This window comes from Phodopus roborovskii, unplaced genomic scaffold, assembly GCF_943737965.1.
Source record: "Phodopus roborovskii unplaced genomic scaffold, PHOROB, whole genome shotgun sequence".
Lineage (NCBI taxonomy): Eukaryota > Metazoa > Chordata > Mammalia > Rodentia > Cricetidae > Phodopus > Phodopus roborovskii.
In genome coordinates, this window is record NW_026126511.1 from 6,411,567 (window position 1) to 6,423,773 (window position 12,207).

Here is a 12,207-nt window from a genome sequence, read left to right on the forward strand (position 1 = left end):
TTTCATGATGTTCCAATTTATTTAATCCAGACACATGTATGCAGATCCAAATGAAAATCTAGAGGTTTCTGGAGGTGTTTTTAAGACTCAGCAAGCAGCCGGTATATCAGACAGCATTTCTTAATCCTTTCCAAAGTTTCTTGTCTGTAGAGATGTATATTCAAAGAGTTTTGGGATTGCGTTGTGTGTGAATAGAATCCCAAGGCCTTTTGAACACTTTACTGGACCTCTTGGTTTAATCACAAGCGGGCTGGTAATAGTTATGGACATTTCCTAAACAGAGTTGCTTAGCAATGAAGTGGAGGGACACTGTCAACTCGTGTTGTAAGACTTAAGTAACACAAACCATGCCAGTGGAGAGGCTGTGAAAATAAATACATTCTATTAACATTATGAAATTGTGACTTTTTAATGAATAAGAGTTTTTGTTCATGTATTTGTAAATTTCAGTCAGGAACCAGGCAAAGGAGGCAACTTCCCCTTCAGTTTGCCTCATGACCAATTTAAAATTATTCAATTAAAAAACTGAAAGTGCCAACTTAAAAGCGATCATCGAAGAAACCAATTTTGTCTTGAAAATGAGGAGCCTTAATGAAATCATAATCTCTCTAATAAAACAGTCGATGGTCTTTCCTATACAAAGAGTAAACAGATAGAAATAAGAAGTGAAAAATCTCAGATTCATAGAGAAGTTTTCAGTCTGCTCAATGTGTGGTCCAGATAGATACTTCTTTCTCTACTGAGTGTGGTCTGGAAAAGCTCCTTTAATTATTTTGTTGAAGATAACACAGCTTCAAATCATATTGGAGAATTAACTAGTTGGGTCTTTCAGAGGATTTAGGTATTCTTCAGTCATTTTTTTTTTTTTTTTGGTCAGAACATGAACTTTGTACATGTTCAGCCCTCAGTAGGTGTCAGCATCATTTATTATTATACAAGTTAATTCAATTCCACTAGAAACCAGCAACCACCATTACAAAGAATTAAACAGTTAACAGACTGCAATCTCCATTTCCTGGGATGATTAGCATCTTGTTATCAATGTCAGGGCTTGATCTGCCCTCAGTAGATCACAGATCCCACTCATTTTTAACCGGTTCACCTGTGTTCACACATTCCCACATTCATAGCAAGGATGAATGCTCAGCATTTTTGAGTCCTGATGCTATGCTTCTCTCTGGAAAGGCTTACAATTTCTTGTTTTCTGCCTACCTTAGTTGCAACGGTTATTATTTCAAAAGAAATGAATTCAAAAGCATAACTGCATACTTCAAATACATACTTCCAAATGATTTAGGTCACAGTTTGAACTACCACCAGTGGCTTGCAACATTTCTTCACATAGGACATTCTTATTATATTATCACCTTTTGTGCTTTCTTGACTGTTTTACTGTTGGATCTTGGCAGCAATGTTTAGATAACCTAGATATTCACTCAAAGGATTGCTTCCAGGCATACTTTGGGAGTCAAGAGTTTTAAGTTTATATATTTCATGTCATAATATCATCATCAGTTCTATCAATTATTTGCTCGAGTGACACCCCTGTATAAAACAAAACTTAGGAAGTTCCTGGACTATGGGAAACTCACTGTTTTCTCCGTAGCCTCCAGGGAACAGCCTGAGTGGTCAGGTTGCCTTTAAGTCCTAAGGCAGCCTGCAGGTGTCTGGAGCCTTGTCCACTGTACCAGCAGCTGTTCTAGAAATTGCCAGGTCAACAAAGGTGCTTATCTTATAATAGAAACTTGTTTTGGAGAGAAAAAAAAAAAAACTTCCAGAAGAATTAGTTTGAGCTAATGTACTTCCTGTAGGGAATACTTACTGTTTCTTTTAGTGACATAGAGTTGCACATATTTAAGGGGTACAGTGTGGTTGGTGGTTCCACTACAATTGCATAATGGTGTAATCAGAGCAATTACATCTGTATGTCAGTAACATTACTTCTTCATTTGTTGAGCCTTTCAACGCCTCTCATTTTGCTCTTCACGAGATATGTAATGACTCAGAAAATCTAGCCGACCAGCTGTGCTGCGAGACACTGTACCTGTCCTTGCATCTTGAGAGCCATGGAAATAGATGAAACTTTCTTTCCTTGGGTGCTGTTATGCCGACAGACGTTTATCTGCCAGACTGAAGATAGCTGTGTGCAGAGTTGGGTAGAACCAGAAATACAAAGACAGTAGATGAAGCCTCGCATGTGTCATCCTGAAGACCACGCTGCATCCGGACACTAGCTACACAAGGGAACCTAATCCTCAGTTCTTTCCCATGACTTGACTTGGGTTTGCTGGTACAGAATCTCCTGAATCTCTCCTTGTCAACCATGGGTCAGGATGCATATGGGATGACAAAACCACAGGTGAGCTTACAGATAATTGATCATAGCTGAAATCCAAATTAAAGACACAATGAGTCTGGAGTCTCCAGCAGCAGTGGCCCATGTTGTGTCGTGTGACGTCACCACGACCTCAGTTCTGAGCACACAGCATGCTATCTTTGCAGCAGCACGCTACCCCAGCCGCCTAATTCCAGCCAGAACTCTTTGGTTTAGAAATTGCTGACTGAGTTGCAAACTTCAGTTTCATTAAATCGTTATCATCATAAAACGCTTACATGAATCTTGGCTCAGAATTAGGACAGGGTTTCCAACAAGCTCTCAAATGTCCTTCTGTGTGTTTCTTCTATTTGTCACATGTATTTATGTTCTTGGGGTTGCTAATTTTTGATTTCATGTATTTAAATTATGTCAAATATCAGTTATGTAACTATCAGAGCTATCTGTATTGTAGACTTGTAGAAGTTATTTATTTTTAAACACTCACAAATGTACATCTTTGCATAATTTCCGCCCTCAGCCTCCCAGTCTCTCCAGCACTGCTGCCAACTCTCCGTTCTCTCAACCAATGAAAACGTCTCTCCTGCACTCAAGCCTATTCATTTTATTTTGTGATCCAGCAGGATTGAACAGGGCCACTTGTGTGACTGTGGCTTTGCATCTATCTGCTGAAGCCTGGTGGGCTCGGCACGAGGGTATACAGACAGTGATTCCCTCCCTCCTAGCATCCGTCCAGAGTTAGTAGCTCTACATAGCTTGCTTATCATAATAGCTTTAAGTAACACACTCCATAAGACATTATGTCCCAGGCTGTGCAACCATTAGAAAATTTTCTAATGATTTCATTAAAGTGTTCCTTTAATTTCTTTGAAATGAGCATTTTAGAATTTTGTATATATCTAGGATATAAGACCCGCATTTCATTTTAAGATATTGTTGTACACTAAACCCCTTTATCCACTCAAGGAATGTTGCACAGACTTTGAAAGCACTGACTAACAGCAAGGACCAGCTATACTGTGTATCCTCCACTGTAGGAGGCATTGGTTTATGGACCTGTAACGCTGCATGGTCTGGAGCACTAGGGAAAAGACTCTGACTTTGGTTTGTGATCTGAACTGAGCCAGTGTAGTTTGATGAGGGCCTCAAGAAATCATTAAGTCTTTTGTGTGCTTCCATTAATTCATCCAGAGAGCGCAGGTGTTTCACAAAAGAAAGACTCACAGAGAAAAAAGCTAAGCTGCCCCAATTTATGAATTCCACTCATTAAACTTCTAATACAATGAAAACCATTAATGCTGGTGTCAGAGCATTGCACGTAAAATAAGTGGACAGACTTAGCAGTATGCCTACAGTTATGCTGAGTCAATGAACTTGGAGAAATGTGCTCTTCCTGTTCACAGTTCCCTCTGGGAATGTCAGACTCCCTTCTCCTCCCAAATCATCAGAAAACAAATCCCAACGGAATCCTTTCTGGAACAGTCTTTGAAGGAGAGCAAATGTGCTTTGTCAATTAGATTGTTATTTCCCCTTCCCTCTTAAAAAGATCAGCTTGGGACAATTAGAAAGTTCAACAAGCAGCTCAGGACATTAAGGCCAATCTCGTGGAGAACCAGATGGAACACATTACAATGCATTATTGATCGTTCGCTTGGAAAAATACTGCAATTGCCCTGTGGATATCAGAAAATATGGACTGGATGCTCGACTGCTTCCTCCAGGTACTATGGTCTTGTCTGCTTCTCCAGGATAATACAGGCGAGAGAGGTTTTGCTAGCAAAGTCTGCTGCCTTCAGGTCTGCAATGCTCCGGTGGCTTTCAGAACACAACACACAAACCTTCCACCTCAGCTGCATCACTTCCAAGCTCAACACAGACTGTCACTGCTCAGCTGAACCCTGTGAAGAGGCAAATTACTCTTGTGAGGGTCACATGCTCGATTAAGTTACAGTTTCACCGTCATATCAGGCGATGTAAATGTTTCTCTGGCTCTCAGAAAAAATGGGCATTCAAAAGGTTTCCGGGAAAATTGTCCTCAAGTAGCTCCTATGCCAAAGCCAACTCTGCTCATCGCCATCTGAGCAGCAACTTCTTATGAAGAAGGAAAGCAAGCATGTTGGAAGGGAGTCCATGTTGGGAACAGTAGGGAGTCTGTCTTATTGGGACAACAAAACATTCTTTACATATTAGTTGAAGAGATTACCAGCTCCCTTTCTTTCTAGACCTATCTAAAAAAAAAATATCCAATTTTAAAGAAAGATGAGTTTGAAAACATGGTAAGAACAGAAAATGAGGAGAAGCAATAGATGAGTCCTCAATCCTTGCAGGCCTGCAGGCAGATCTGGAAATTTCTCCTGAGCTGTAGGGCTTCCTGCCCGACAGCCTTGATATGTCACCCTACCCGAGTAAACACATCTTAATTGGAAATGTGGCATTTTATGCATACACATGCATGCAGCCAGAATAAAATGGCAATCCATGTCTCAGGGAAGATTCATCTTGTGGAGATAATATGCACAGGGACAGAACTGAGCAAGATCACATCACAAATCACCTTCTTTTGGTAATACTCTGAGTGAGAAAGAAAACTCCCAAGTACCATCTACTGAGGCGGAGGAATTGCATCTCCAGCCCCAATGATTTAGTTTGCAGTACCCATCGCCTCATTTATTAAACGATCCAAAACACTTATGAGAAAAGTCTAAAACTGGTTTTGTTCATTATGAAATGGTGCTTGTGTGCTAACATATTACATCATGTCCTTTCAGTAAGGCACATAATAACTTCTCATTTGCAGCCTATTAATTCAGCATGGATGGCTTTTCTCATTTTTTTTTCTTTCCTTACGCTGTAGTTTTTGTGGGGTGTAGGAGGAAAGATGCAGTGTGTTGAAAAAGTACAAGTAACACTCTGTCCTGGTGACTTTGTTTACTGTCAGAAATGGTCCCTTAGCTTCCACCCATGAAAGAAAGTAAGCTTTGTGTCTATTATGCTAACTGCTTTAGAACATAGCAGATGAGGGAACCAAGAATCAGGGTTATGCCTAAGGTTGGTACAAATGCATTCTGCCAAACTTACTTTTACCTGAGCTACCCTGCAGCAAATGACAGGGCCAGCTTTGATGGGAAGTATCATTGTTAGCTAGCTGCTAACTCGATGCAAACCTAGATGCAGTCACCTGGGATTATGGGATCCCAACGGAGGACTTGTCTACATCAGTTTGGCTTGTGGTCGTGTCTGTGAGACATTTATTTAATTTCCACCTGAGTTAGGAGGGACAAGCTCACTGTGATTAGTACCATCCTTAGGTGTGTGGGTCTGTGCTGTATGAGAAAGGCAGGAGAGAGCCTGAGTAAGCAAGCCAGTAAAAAGCAATCCTGCATGGTGTCTGTTTCAAGCTTCTACCTTGAGTTTGTGCACTGGCTACCTTCCATGACAGACTGTCACCTGAAGTCATAGAAACCCCTCTCTCCTCCAAGTTGCTTTTGGTCACAGAGTTTGTCACAGCAACAAGAACCAAACAAGGGTAGAGATTAAAGGTTGTGTAATTCCAACTTCCCTTCTCCTCCCAGTACCTGTGCGGCCACCCTATAATTTACATAATTTGAAAATCAAGCCATTTCCAAAGACTTAGTGCTGGCTGAAGTGGAGATGTAGCCTTGGTCCAGTTCATTTCTCTAAGAAATAAGTATGAGTTTGGATCACAAATGTTGCTATATGGGAAAGGGTGAACAAAAACAAAAACAACAAAAAACCTAACGCACCAAAGAACAAACACAGCCACAAGCCCTTTGATCTACAATGCTGTCTGTGTGGAAGGTGTGTTTCAGTGCAATGGTGAAACAAAGCTTCTAAGAGTCTTTAACCAATGACTTCTTTGACTTAAGGCTCTCTGCATAAGATGGAACCCACACCCAACAATGTCTGGGAGACCAAGAGCCTGAGAGTAGACACAGCCCAGGGACCCAGGGGGAAATTAAATACCACTGTTCTACTAAAAGTCCATAGCAATAACATAGCTCTTAATGACATTGTGTTCTCGTAGATCAGTGCCTTGATCACCATCATCAGGGAAGTTTCCTCTTGCAGTAGACAGGAATAAACACAGAAACCTCAGCCAGAGACGTGGAGAGTAGGAGACCTTGGAACACTCAGCCCTTAGTTGGATGTTCCAGTCCAATTCCCCCCTCAGAGCTAAGAGAGCTCTATGGAACAAGAGGCTGAACGAGTGTACGAACCAAAGGGAAGAGAAGGCCCTAAGGAAACAAGGTCTTATAAACATAACAGGGATGGTGCGCATATGAACTTAGAGAAATTGAGGCAACATGGCCAGGGCCTGCATGGGTTGGCATCAGATGGGGTCCTAGAACTGAAAGGAGAAGGCTCACAGCTCTCGTCCCTACCCCCAGAGGCTATCTCTATATGATAGCCACTTGCAAATGAAAATTTAGTTTTCTGCAAGGGAGTCCTTCCTGGAAAAACAGACCACGCTTACAGTGGGCTGCACGCACACACAGCAGTAGATGCCAACAGAAGGGAACTCACGCTCATCTTTGGAGGTTCCTCGTCACAGTGTCATGTCAGGGATTCCTGTTTTTTTAATTTTATCTTTTTATTTATTGCATTTTATTTTATTCCCCCCCAGGTCCTTCATGCGTGCGTTATTGCTCCACTGTCGTATTTCTATGAGATCCGAGGGTGCTAACCACTGGGTGTCTGCATCTGCACCTGTTTATGTGCCTTCTCTTGGACTCCCTTCCTTCTGTCTGTTTTTTCCTATTCTGATTCGTTTGTTTTTGTTTTATTATATTGTATTATTATCCCTCAGCTGCCTGTTCATTTACGAAGGAGAGACAGGAAGGGTATGGATCCACATGTCTCTTCTCCTCTCAGCTCTGGGACCCCATCTGGTGCAGACCCATGCAGGTCCTGGGCATGCTGTCTCAATCTCTGTGAGCTCACAGAGCATCACTCCCGTTGTACGCAGAAGGCCTTGTTTTCTGGTCATCTTCCATTTTCTCTGACTCTTACACTCTTTCTGGAAGAGTAGGGGGGAGGGAATCAATAATCAGGATATATTGTATGAGAAAAGATCTATTATCAGTGAAAGCAAGGAAAGCAAGCAGTTGGGTATGATGGCACATGTCTGTAGTCTCAGCTCTGGGAGGTTGAGGCAGGAGATTTGCAATGAGTTCAATGGCCATCCTGGGGTACATAGTAAATTTTAGTGCAATGTGGGCTACAGAGTGAATCCTTACTTTTAAAAGACAATATAAAACGGAAGAAGAGAAACAGACAGTTGAGCTGCATAGTCTATGTCCAAGCAACAACTATAAAACCCCCTGCACAAATAAACAGAAAAATCAATAATTACTCTAAAAGCAAAATTAGAAACACTGAAGCATATTTAATTATACAGCCAAAACAATTACCACAGTGAAGCAGAAAAATGTGTTTCTAATAAGTATTTTTACTTTTGTCTGAGTATCTGGATAATGGTGTCATATTCTAGGTAGAATTAGTCACATAGAGGACAGTCATCCTACGTTTTCACAGTGACTTTCAGGATGATAATTGCTTGTCATACGTCAAAACCGATCAGGCTTGTATGTGTACTTTCTGCTTCTATGTACAATCCTTTTTGTTGTTGTTGTTGTTACATTAATTTTTAGGCATGCTCATTTGGATCCACAAATAACTTAATTCATTACAAAATTATATTCCTGAGAGGTTCTGTTCTCCAAGCCCCTTAAAAGGTCCCCTTTCTGCTAATTCAATCTCCCTCAAGCATTTTCACAATCCACAAATATGAATCATGCTGTAACATTTTGCTAAATCGAATCATCTACATTTTCTCAGTCCTTGATATCACTCACCTGCAATTACACCACTGAAATGGGCTTTTGTAATTCTTACAGAGCATGATAACAAGATTATCCGAATTAGAGTTGGAAGGCAGAGGCCATGTGTTGGGAGATACACACATGGCTTTCTAGCAGATAACATAGCAGGGCTACATTACACCAAGGTTCATTTTAGTCTTTATGCATTGAGGAAATTGTGAATTACATGAAAAAATTGTAAGTCATGATGTCAGGATCTTGCATGTAGATTTCCTCCCTAGTAGGTTCATTATGTGTGGTATCTTCGTCAGATGGCGTCTTAAAATGTAACTTACAGAATAGATTCTTTTTATCAAGACTTTAATTCTTAGAAAACAATGAGTGTAATTTTCCTATGACAAACCAGTATCTTCATGTAAAAATACATTATTCTTTCCTAAAATATCAAGACCATCAAATGTAGAAAACAACCCAGTGTATAGACCTAAATATTTAATAGTTCCATGTTTATCAATGAAGAAAATGACCACTATACTTTTCTCATAAATAATGATGATTATACAGTAATTTTCTAAATACCCCCTTAAAATAATCACTCCGGTCTGTACTTGGAGTTACATCTTGTGGAGGATGAACAAAGACAACGTCTTAAGCAGAACCATGCCTTTCCATGCTTGAGTTCTGCTTCTCAAGATTTCCCTGGGCCTGAGGTTCTTTGTGTTGATGGAGCTTCATCTGAGCTTTGTACTAGAAAGCTTGATGTATAAATAAATGCAGAAGCATAGCAGTTCAAAATAGTCCAGTAAAAGCAAACTTGGCACTACTTTAGCCAGAAACAAACAGCAAATGGAGGCAGAAGGTATTTTTAGAACCATGGTTTACTCGTCCACTCAACGTTAAACACTTCCTCTTTTCCATATGTTCAGTAGGCACTTGGGTGAAACACATGAACAGAAATGAGGCGCTGTCATGGGGAGCTCAGTTATAACCAAAATTCCTAGATAGTAGAATCTTTGCCTTCCATGAGATGCACATATATATATATATATATGTATGTATATGTTTTTTGTACTTGTTTTTTTAATTTCTATTATTTAAACTTGAAACATGCACATCTGATACATTTTAGCATATTCTCTTGCTAGTTGGTTTGTGTCTCAAAGGAACACATCAAAAAATTCTGGGATGCTGCTGATGTAGGAATTGAAGATTCTGTCCACAGCTTCTGTTGGCCAGAGGCAGGGGGTGGTTCTTGGAAACACCTTCTTGAGTCTTTCTTATCACCCAATCTTTATGTACAAGAAGAACGTGAAGACACTCATGGAAGTGATACACCAAGTATCTTCCACCAGTGAAATCATTTGCTCTGACTGTCAGTGCTAGAAGCTATACTCTGAGCTTTCTAATTTCTGGCACTGTTGTGTTTTCTTGTTAGGTATTACCTCTGGGAAAGGCTGATACAGATAAAAAGCAGAGAATGAAGACCTGACATTGGAGTTTCAAAAGCTGCCTTCCAGGCAAAAGACAGCATTTGCACAATAACAGGAAATGGCCCTTGTTTTCTTGAGCTCTCTAAACTGGATAATATCACGTGATTATAGGAAACCAAATTCCTCAGATGCATAATGATAACAGTATTGAATGGGAGGCAGATGGTTTTGCAGGAATGATGTCAAATTCTACATAGCTTGCATTTGTCACCCGCTGATTGTTACAAACACGTGTTTCCAACTCCCTACTTGTTTATCGAACTAGGTGAAGAAATCACATTTAAAAATTAAGTTATTTTTTATGATAGCTGGTAGTATATCCATTCATGGGCTGCAATGTGACCACTGGTTACATTTTAGTAAAATCAAGTCAAGGCATTCAGTTTTTCATCTTGGTATGTGTATCCTTTCTTGGTGTTAAGAACCTTTGAACTTCTTTTAAAAAGAATTGTGTGTGTGTGTGTGTGTGTGTGTGTGTGTGTGCGCATGCCTGTGTGTGCATGTGTCTGTGTCTGTGTCTGTGACTGTGTATTTCGTGTGTGTACACACAACTGAAAATTCGGTTCTCCCTTCTCATCTTCATATAGATTCCAGAAATTGCACTCAGGCCACCAGACTTGTGCTCCAAATACCTTTACCCACTAAGCCACCTTAGCGGCACAAGAACCTGTGTATCTGTGTAGACTTTTTCATGTTACTTTGTGAAATAATAGACTCCACAACACTGAAAAATATTAGAAATGATTTCTTCCATATAATTGCTTCAGGATTCATTTTCCAGACTCCTTCTACTGTCCTTCCTAGACCCTAGTGACCATTTTATTCCCATTTTCATGAAATCATAACTTCTGCCTTCCTTACATAGGTACATGTGATACTTACCATTTCATTTCTGACTTATTTAAATTAACACAACGCCCTCTAAGATCTCCCATGCCAGTGACATACAAAGAATTTAATTTATTTTATGGCTGAATTCCTTTTTCTTACCTATCCATCTACCTGTACACATCTTGCTTTAAGATTGCCATGTTGCATTGTACTTAGGCATGGAGGTAGCTCTCTGAGACACTGATTTCATTTCCTCAGAGTTTATCACATGGCTTTTCAGATAAAAGGGAAGTTGATAATAAACTTCTGCAATTAATTAACAAATGAAGGAGTATGTAACATGACATATTTCATGTTACTTCATGTTACTTCCATGACTATTTCACACATTCTTCCAGAGAAAGATAAAGTGAAGTATTAAATTGTATATTTGAGAGGCATTGAAAGAGTTAACTTACACAGTAAATGTATATGATTTTATGAATAGGAACTGAAGAAAAGATGAACAGAGAGCAGTCAGAAGTCAGTGGTGAGTTGGTTTCCACCCTTTTGGAGCTTAACTGCCTCCTGTGGAGTTGGTGATGGAATGTGTTCTGTGTGGAGAGTCTATCTTGATTGAAAGGCAGCTCACTAGCTTTAGAATTTGGGTATGTTGGTGGCTGTCAATCACAAGATCATTAAAGATCCACTTGATTATTTTTTATCCCTGGAAGTTTGGCATAGTAACATACTTAATCCAGCGCCAACATTTTTCTCCAAGAGCCCCATCTTTTTAAAAGCTTACATGACCTAATACTGTGTAAAATGGCAGGTGACCAGATACCTATCTGCCTTTGGCATGAACATCACCTTGGAAGAATATCCCATGATATATATGGCATTATTGAGCTGATATCAACATTCTCACTGAGAAGTTCAGGATATAGTAGATTTGTATATACTCATATTTTACATATTAACATATTAGTCCTTTTGATTTTTCTCAAGTAAATTTTTTATTAGCACTCTACACTGTATCATAAATTATTAGGCACATCAAAGTGATAGAATCTCAGTATAATTACTGTACCTGGGAATGGTGAATATTTATTCTTTCCTTCATTCACCAAGGAAAAGTTCAGTCAGTTCAAATACGACAAAGATCTCAATCACATAAATTTAATAGCTAAAATATGTACAAAATATCATTAGACATCATTATTGAAAACATGGCAATTTTTAAGTGGAAAATACTATGGAGCGATGAACAAATATTTTTGTCACATTTTAGCAAAAGTGAAATTCTGGGTGCGAAGATAAAAAGGTGCATAGGTTGCTTCATGAAAATTTGTAAAATCTTTAACTACAATAAATAAGTATTATTTAATGATGTCTCCTGGCTTTGAGAAAAGATGAGTACCTTATCTTACAAGCTTCCACCTGCTTTAATCATAGGATGCTTCCCCCTTTTCCAGTATGTTTTATTAATGCTTAGTTTTGTGCTCAGAGAGAATGGTGCAGAGAGACTTCCTACCCAGCTCTTACCCCACCCATCTATAGTCTGCCTCATTGTTGAGGGTTGCATGATATATCTGCATTTGATAATGGACATGTGGCCGACATCAACGTGCATAGCATGCACCAAGATTCACTCCTGCTGTTGTGTGATATGTTGGTTTTGAAATGTATAATTTCATATAATGTATAATTACCCATCATCATAGTGATA